A 9,591-nucleotide genomic window follows, 5' to 3' on the forward strand; every position below is an offset into this window, starting at 1 on the left:
TTAAATTGTTTGTTGCGTTACGACCTTACAGGTAATAATTTCATTGTTACGTCATAAACGACAATACAGCGCTCTATTTGGGATACAATGATACATGGATGAGTGAAGCTGGGCTCGCAGCTGAAGGCCTTATATCTTGGTCGATATTGCAAAATTTAGAACATGTCTGAAACGATAAGAGCGTATATTCGCTGAAGAAAATTATAAAGCAGTAAAAAAATAGCGCAACAAGAAGTCTGTTGCAGACCAAATGAGAATACCAAGGAAATTGTCGTTTGTTTAATGATTTCGAAGTGGGGCGCGGGTTTTGTTCGCACCGTCAAGGTGGGGCGCCTCTCCATAAGTTTTAGAACCCCTGTTCTAGTTGAAGATGCGAGCCGAATATGTTAAGTGCTAAAATTTAATTTAGTTAGTGAATATGGCTAAGCGAAAATGTAAATTCACGGATGAAATGCAAGCAAAACATCCATGCTTCAGAAAGGGTAGAAATGAATGGGAAGCAGAGTGTTTAGTTTGCAAACCGGGAACATACATCTCAGTTTCACACAGACAATGTGTTCATACCTCATTTTAAAAACCGCTAGTGGGCACTAAAGAGTGTCCGGATTTTAGGCCACAAAAATATGGTAACCTTACATTAGGGCCTTTAGTTGGGTAAAAGCTTATATTTATCATCCTACAAAAGGACAACGAATGCGCTTTTTTCATCTAAAAAGCGTTGATTTCAAAGCGTCGGTGATGTCACACTGAATTTGTTAACATTATAAAAAGTTTAGAAATGAACACTTGAGCTATGTTAAGGACCTGTACAGGCCAAAATTTTGCATTTCCATAATTTTGTGGGATGTTCTATGTAGTGGTTAAAAATGCGTGTTGGACCAATCAGAGCCCAGCATGGCCGGTGTTGTTTTGCAGTGCGTGGATTATCTTAGCCAGAGCCGTGTTAAAAATGTCCAGATCGCATGTTTAGGTTAGCCTGAATTGTAGATAACTTTTTGTACCCAAAATTGCAATCTTGACTTTAACATTCTATTGCAAGAGTTAGGATTATGTGATTTATTAGGATTTCATGAAATAATAACCTAATTCATACTGTGACAGGCTAAATTTCAGGGAACCGCATGCGGAATTTTCAATTAGTTGCATTTTTAGTAATTTCACTTTACATAATATAATATAAACTTTGTATCATAAAATAAACAAAGAAATTACCCCTTTTACGAGCATATACAGGGCCATGAATAACGACAAGGCAGTCTTGATACGGTCGGCTGTTTTGTGAAATCGTAATTGATTGCTTACAATTAAAATCACGACATTATTTGGAGAAGCTAGTGAAGCAAATATTACTAAGTTAATGCGGTGTTTCACACCGAGCGGCAGCGGGTCCGACATGTAACTTACTCTCAAATACGAGCCGGAACCCGTATGTATCTCAGGAAGCCATTTTCGACTCGGAATTAAAATGTACCGAATGCGTCAAAGATGTTAATTGAAGGCGCACAAAATAAGCGCGGCTAAATATTTTACAGCTAATAATTTCTTTATTGAAAAAATAAACAATGTTTGTGACCACTTATCGGCTGTAATGTTACTGCGATAAACGAGTACTAACTTATACGACGTTTCAGAATTGTAGGCCTACATCATAAATACCTAGCTTTTGTACGTATAAATGTAAGATTTTCATTTCGATGTGTTCTAAAGCCGTTTTTGAGGCATGAAAACCGAAAACTTTTGTACGTTGTTTGTTTTAGGCGAGATGGGCAATTCTTGGGATTTTTACTTATCTTTTAAAAACGTTTATCCACCACTTGGCTTTAACGCAATCCCAAATACGCCTCTGATGGTCAGGCATTCAATTTTTTTGATAGCAAAAGTGGGACCTGGGACAAAAAGGTTGAGAACACTGCTATAGGTTATAATGGTACGTACAAAACATATCGGTAAAAGGTGGGATTTTGATGAGCCTAGTTAAGGTGTTATAATGAAACTATGGTAAATATAATTCGGCTTAGTGCTTGGGGTAAATATTGCTATCATGTATCATCTACTGGCTACTCAATATGATAACTTGTATTTCAGTTTTTACAGCACCGTCAATGCAACAGAAAATTCTGGATGGAGACCAAAACGTCGTATGGCAGCGTTGTACAGCGGAGTGGCCTAACTTGCAAAGATTTGAACCCCTGTTCAGAATGTTCTTGGGCAAGACATAAATAAAGCTTGCTCTTGTCCAGTGATTTCGGGCAAAACCACAAAATAATCAGGCAGTGCACACAAAAAAAGCTCGGTAATTAAAACTCAAGACGTTAGGAGTCATCGTCGAGTGTAATGTAGCGATGCAATCGAGTGTAAGTCGTGCGTAATTTCATTTCTTTCGAATGATATAGATTATAAGTTAGATATTGCAACTGTACCATATAGAAAACCTTGTAGCGTGTTGCTTGTGGGAGGTATGTAGGCCTATAAGCCTGTTGTGTAATGGAGGGGAATTGCCGTAGCCCCACTTTTTTCGACGGGGAATCGCGATCCCTTACTTTTCTTGCTTTGTTTTATTTTATGCCCATTTTTGTTTATATTTGGATGCAATGACATAACTGCTTGTGAGCGAATCCCCACTTCTTTTTTTAAGAATATACAACTGGTATTAACTTGTTATTTTTACATTCATTTTATTTTTTTCTATATTTTCTTGTTCATTTTTTGTACGTTTTTAGAACGCTGTGCTTTTGAAATTGGTATGATATCAGTTTACAAAGACATTTTTACTGGGGCCCACAGGTACCTTGTTACTGTTACGCCCCTGGGATAGCATCAGTTTGTCCTGCAGCAGTTAAATTACCGAGGGTGGGCAGCCGCGACTAAAACAGTAGCCTAATGTCGCTATCGCTAAAGTTCAGTGACTAAAGTACTAAACGAAGAAAAAGTGGCGTGCTCTTTTTCTTACCATCTTTCCCTTGTCACTTTGTAACGAAAAGTGTTGTTGTTATTTTTGAAGCTTAGTAGTTGAACTAAGCCAACACACTATTAAGTTACAAAGCTGCAGCACCTGATTGATTGCAGACAATTCTTAGCAGTCACTTCAGTTTAAATTGTGTGTAATTTGACTGCCTTTGTAAGCTCAACCGCTTACAGGATTAGTTTGATGTTGAATCTTAGCCAACTGTCACTAGTTGCTGTCTAAGAGGCCTGATATCAATAAGCACAAATGTCGCCATTGATTTAACTTGATTATATTATAGATATTCTTCATTGGTTATACACAGGGTTGCCATCGGTCTGGACTCAAAAATAAGGACTAACAGGAAATAAAAAAAGAATACTACCTTAAACAGTGCACAACAGGAGAAGGCAATCAATGTTCCAAAAATGAAAAAAACAAGATACTATTTGCATATTCTCAATTTTTGTATCTCTTTGGTAGAAAATGGTATACTAAAGGTGTCAAAATGCCCAAAATACGAACCTCTGCCCTAAAAATAAGACAAAAATAACTGAAAATAACAACATTTCTTAGAAAAAATGGCAAAAATTAAATATTTTTAAGGACAAATCTTAGAAATAAGGACGGTTTGGCAACCCTGGTTATACACGTTGAAACATAACGTTGAGCCAAGATATCAAACTATCAACGTCTTCTCAACTGGGTTTTAGTAAAATAATATTTTATTGGGCGTAATCCATTGCAATATATAGCTGTGCGAGTTGGCACAAGAAAACACGTCATAAAGAAATAAACACAAGAACGACATGAAACGTTAGCTATAAACATTCGATAGGAAATTGTTTGCGGGCTGCTTAGACAATTACGACATGTTCTGGGAAATTTACATCTTCAGAGAAATGCAAACATATTTACTGAGAGCAAATAATTTTACTTAATGTTTGTTTCATTGTCGATTTGCAATTTGTTATACTTCTACACGTCATAGCTTCATTGGGTATTAAAAATGTGCATTTTTTAAACCATTGTTTTGGTGGTACAGACGTAGTTTTCGAGTCGTTTAAAACTTCAGAGGTCACGAATTAATTGCATTAAAACTTGAAAACGATTACGTCGATTAGTTATAATAGTATATGTTTAAAATTTTGCACAACTTCTTTTTTGAATTGGCTGTTTGTTTTGTGGCATTTGTAGTGACGTATTAAATTACAAATTGTGCATGGTATTAAGAAAATTGCAATGTCTTTGATTAGATTCGTGTCATTCAAACATTCATGATAATTTTATATTATTATATGTCCGACAGCTCTTAAAACATAAAATAGTTTGATGGATTTCCTACAATAGATGTGATGTTATATCTACATGCATCCAAGCAATCACAATATACTTAATTGTGTAACAAAATAATAAATTGGTAAAGGAAGGGAAAACAGGAATAAAGCTGTATTAAAGTCAACGGCTTTAGGTCGATTCAACCCACGGACGATTCAACCTTGGACAATTCAACCAACGGACGATTCAACCCAGAACCATTCAACGTAGGACGATTCAACGTAGGACGATTCAATCCACGGACAATTCAACCCACGGACAATTCAACCCACGGGCGATTCAACCCACGGACCATTCAATGATTCAACCCACGGACGATTCAACCTAGGACCATTCAAACCAGGACGACTTAACTCACCAACGATTCAACCCACGGACGAATCAACCTGTTTACAAAAACGTCTACGCAGTTCCGTATCAGGCGCGGATGTCGCTTTTACCGCTATACCAATACACATCTTGTGTTGAAATGAAAACAAGTTTATGAATCGTGTTGTAAGGTACCTGTGCCTAATAAGGTCCATTGCTCATATTTCGCAAACCCGTGCAAATAAAATAAAAATTTTATTCCTATATAAAAACTAATATAAATTCATGATGGTTTACCAGATTTCATGCTTGTCACGTGATCAACCGATTCGCTAGAGCACAACGAAAATTTGATATTTGCAGTTAAGGTGGTTTTGTTAATTTAGAAAAAAAGTAAGTTAGAATTTGGCCGGTTAAATGAACTGTTGTCAGCCGGCTGAAGTTTTCATGTAACAACCAACTTAGTATTGAAAAGGATAATGCACTTTTTTTTGCAAAAATTTTTCTGATAATAAAAATGTGACATTTTTTTCGTGGATGCCACATGCGCCTAATAAGGCCCATGCAATATGCTTGATGGTTGAAGATGGTTAGTCCCCCCAAAAAAAGAAAAAAGTTCTTTGCTACAAAATATGCCAGAAAAAGTACCAAAAATTGCTCAAATAATTTTGAACTGCCCAAAAATTGCCTATTTAATGACGGTTAGGGGTGCCGGTGACCCCACCCTACTTCTGCACCTATGCTGATGGGTCACATTCCTTTAAGTTTTCAACCCACGTTTGTTGGTCGTTGTCTTACACAAATTGGTGGTTGCTGTCTTGTTTTATTTGCTTAATACGATTTTTCAGCCATGTTTTGAATCAAAATATTCACAAAATTGGTGGGCCTTATTAGGAGCCTATGCTCCTAATAAGGCCCATTTTTTGGAATTTTTAATTTCTTTATAAAAATTGTTTGGGGGGTTGTCAGGTATTGTGGTTTTAATATGTTGTAGTCATATACCCTCACTAATAGAATACGATTTTTCAGTCTATTCTCATTTGTGGTTCTTGAGTTATTTTCAAAAAAGTGTTAGGTGGGCCTTAATTGGTACAGGTACCTTAGTTAGTAGGTCTGCTTAACGCAATAAAGTTTGAAGCAGGAGATCAAACATTTTTAGAATAGTATAAGTCACCTGTCTCCAGTCAGTTTATTATTTTGAAAATAAACGAATAACTTTTCCTATAGTAGAGATAGGGATTCTGTGGGGCTATAATTCTGCTTATTTCGTTGTGGTTAGTTTGTACAAGCTAAGTTATGTTTTACTATGATCAACTATGCAACTTGGGCAAAACGTTTTAAACAAAGCAGTTTAAAGTTGGAAAAAATTGCCAAAAATAACTATAAAAACTAGCAGATAATATTTGTAGCAGTAAATGCAAACCGAGAGCTGTTTATTCTGCTTAAGGATCACAAAAACACTGCAAGCAAAACGACTGCTATTGTAATTACCATTGCTAAGGTAGTCTAATCTTATTTTTACAAATTATAATTATTTTTTATATACTGGGTTAACACGGTTCAGCCACCATCGTAATTTTACAAAATAATTAAGCGTAACAATATCAGGTCAATATGATCTGCAGTCGCTTTATTACGAAACATCCATATTCAAAACAACAATTAATACAAAAATAAATATTTAAAACTAAATTGATATGAGCACAACAGAAAAAATCCGGAAGTCCATTAAATAATCGTAAACAAAGAGATTGTTCTAAAAGAGAAATTTTCCTTATGGGGACCCTTCGCAGAAAAGTTGCCTAAAGACCTAGGCCGCAATATAATACACCTATACCACCGGCTACAAGTACACACTGCCACAAGAATACTGTGTTCGTCAGTTAGTTCGCGGATTAAATCGTCCGTGGGTTGAATAGACCGTGGGTTGAACCGTCCGTGGGTTGAATCGTCCATGGGTTGAATCGTCCGGGGTTGAAATGTCCGTAGGTTGAAACGTCCGTGGGGTTGAATTGTTCTTGGGTTGAATAGTCCTGGGTTGAAACGTTCGTGGGTTGAATTGTCTGGGGTTGAATCGTCCAACCACCAAAGTCAATAGGTGGTGGTTAACACGGTTCAGACAACATCGAATTTGTACGTGTTATTGTTGGCAATATGTGTGACGTAAAATGTTATCAGATTGTTAGTGGTTAAAAATGAAATATTTCGTGACACCTGAGTGGGACATTTAAGGAGACATGAAACACCAAAAAATGCCATAAAATCTTTGTTTGTTTTATCATCAAAAAACCATGATTCAAACTTTTTTTACAGAGGCGCAAAATAAACACTAGAATTTTAGGTCAAAAAAACCAATTTTACCTACTTTCATGCTAAATTTTAGCCTAATTCTGCATGCGACCTGGGACATTGAAGCGCGCAGACTTCTAGGGTAATTCCCAGGCTAGAAAACAACACCAACAGTGCTGTCTTCTGATTGGTCTAAACAGGTCTTTTAGCCCTACGTAAGATGTCCAACAAAATTCATAAAAATCTTAGTTCTAGGGCAGGGGTAGGCAAACTTGTTCAATGAAAGAGTCAATTGTGGAAGACTACAAACACCAGCGAGCCGCATAATCAGTAGTGTCATTGCAAATACGGTGAACAATGCATGGATAATGAACAATAATGGATATTACTATTCAGCTAGAAGAGCCACTAAAAACATGTCGGCGAGCCGCAGTTTGCCCACCTTTGTTCTATTATGTCACAAACAAACAAATCGATAAAAATGTGCAAGTAGGGCTATAGGTTATCCTCAAGGCATTAACACTTTAATAGTTTAATAGATGCATTGCAAGGTGAGGACTTGGGCGATTTGCTAAAGAAAGCTGTTTGAGATCGATTGCACGCTTCTAAATTTACTAAGTTTAAAAATAAATTACAATAAAACAAAAATACTAAATAAACATTAAGAATTTTGTGAAATTTTGGACAAATATTTGTTTCTTCATGAAAATCTACCTCGCACTTATGAAAAACTACAATCGACACGTTATGTTTTATTACAAATTAGGATAAAAAGGTTGCTTTGTGCTTACCATTTATTATCCTGTTAGCTAAAACAGAAATATCCATATATATCCGTTATCCGGTTAGTACAGTAGTGACCCTCTGCCAAATATTGATCCTCCTTTGTAACGTAATAAATTCATTCATTTAATACTCAATAGTCACAAGTAGCCTACAGACAGAAGTAGGCCAACACTTGTGACCTGTAGGCCTATGCGGTATTTTGTTTGCTGATATACAAATAAAAAAAAGTTACGGTATCATACTCATATTCAGCTACCGTACTGAATAGGCGCATGTTTTCTGCCGAGTTAAATCCTTATCAAACAATGAATGTATTACGTAACAAAGGAGGGTCAATATTTGGCATTACACCGGCATACCGTAAGTCTTTGCTCAGGACGTTGCAAATGTCCTATTTGCGATTCATGTGTGGTGAAAAGTTGCATTGCTCATACTTTTCACCGTTGCTCGGTAACTTTCAGAAAAAGTGGATCATCAGAAAGGCCGACTCACTAGCCGCGCACACATCGCTGCATGCCTAGTAACGAACATGAAGCGGATTACTGCAAAGTGCAAAGTGTACCTCACAGACAAAAGTGGACGAAAAAATGTAACGGTCGCTATAATTACAATCTTGTCCGCTGTCATTAGGCTACTTAGCGATTTCTACGTACAGCAGATTAATATAGCCCAAATGAATTGTAGTTTGAGATGAAAACGATGTCGAATATCGCCTTCCTTTTCTTTTTTTGTCTCTGCACAGGTATTAACAAGCATCACGTTTTCTGTCATTACTAACGCTTTGCCGATCATTTTGTTTACGAGTAGTTGGCGGTGTCTGTTAAATGCTTAATTTTTCACTTTAGTGATTTTTCTTTTTTCTAAAATCGCTGCCCAGATCATTCGATGCTGTTGGAAGATTGCCGACTGGGGAGTTAGCATGGTGATTAACATACAATTTATACTGATGTAAACAAAGGTTTCTGTTGGAATTATTAAGAGACATTTTTATCGTCCCTGTTGTACACAACCACATTGCCATCGAAGCTCCCCAGCAAAAGAGAAGTACAGTCGAATCCGCTTAATTCTGACACCGGATAACCCGGACAACCGCTTTATTCGGCCAAAATGCTCGGGAACGGAACAAAAGAAAAAATTGAACGTAAAAAACTCTCGTTAATTCGGACAATTCTCCGCTTAATTCGGACACAGGTTCGCAATTCCTATCGTTACATCGTTAGGTTATGAAACAATAAATAGTACTTGGTTGGTTTTAACACAAGATGCAGTTGCATTATGAGTGATTATGGTGAAACAATGACGACTGATGCGGTAACAATCGACAATGAATTCATATAAGGCCGTGCCAGCTTCATAGTCGCTTTTACTTCGGTACAATTGCGTCCATCTTGTAGAACAGAATGGTACAGAAAAGTTTAGAAGAAAAAGTGAAATTGCTCACTAAAGTAAACGAAGAAAAAAATGACGACGCTTCCTTGACAGTTCGGCAGTTAGTTGCGCTGGTGGGGATATCAAAACGTACTTTGCAAGATTGGCAGAAAAATGATGCAAATCTGCGTGAACAACGTGAAGAGACTATGCTTCGTGGACGAGGTTTAAAGACAGAGAGGAAGCGGCTCAGAATGTGCGTTTTATGCGTACTCATTTACTCGTACTCTTGTGCGTTTTATGCGATCAGTGCCAATTACTGCAGTATAGCGCAGGTGCAATTCATTTATTACGCAACACTACAGTATTTTAAATGCGTTGTTTGCCTTTACGCATGACCATGAAATGAACAATCGATTTTCCGCTTAATTCGGACAAAGCCGTTTCTCCGCTTAATTCGGCCAAAAGTGAGCGGAACCAAAATGTCCGAATTAAGCGGAGTCGACTGTAGTTGCAAAACGCGTGTCTAATGCCACCAGCATAATTACAGTTGCGAA

This window comes from Clavelina lepadiformis, chromosome 2, assembly GCF_947623445.1.
Source record: "Clavelina lepadiformis chromosome 2, kaClaLepa1.1, whole genome shotgun sequence".
In the NCBI taxonomy this organism is placed as follows: Eukaryota; Metazoa; Chordata; class Ascidiacea; order Aplousobranchia; family Clavelinidae; genus Clavelina; species Clavelina lepadiformis.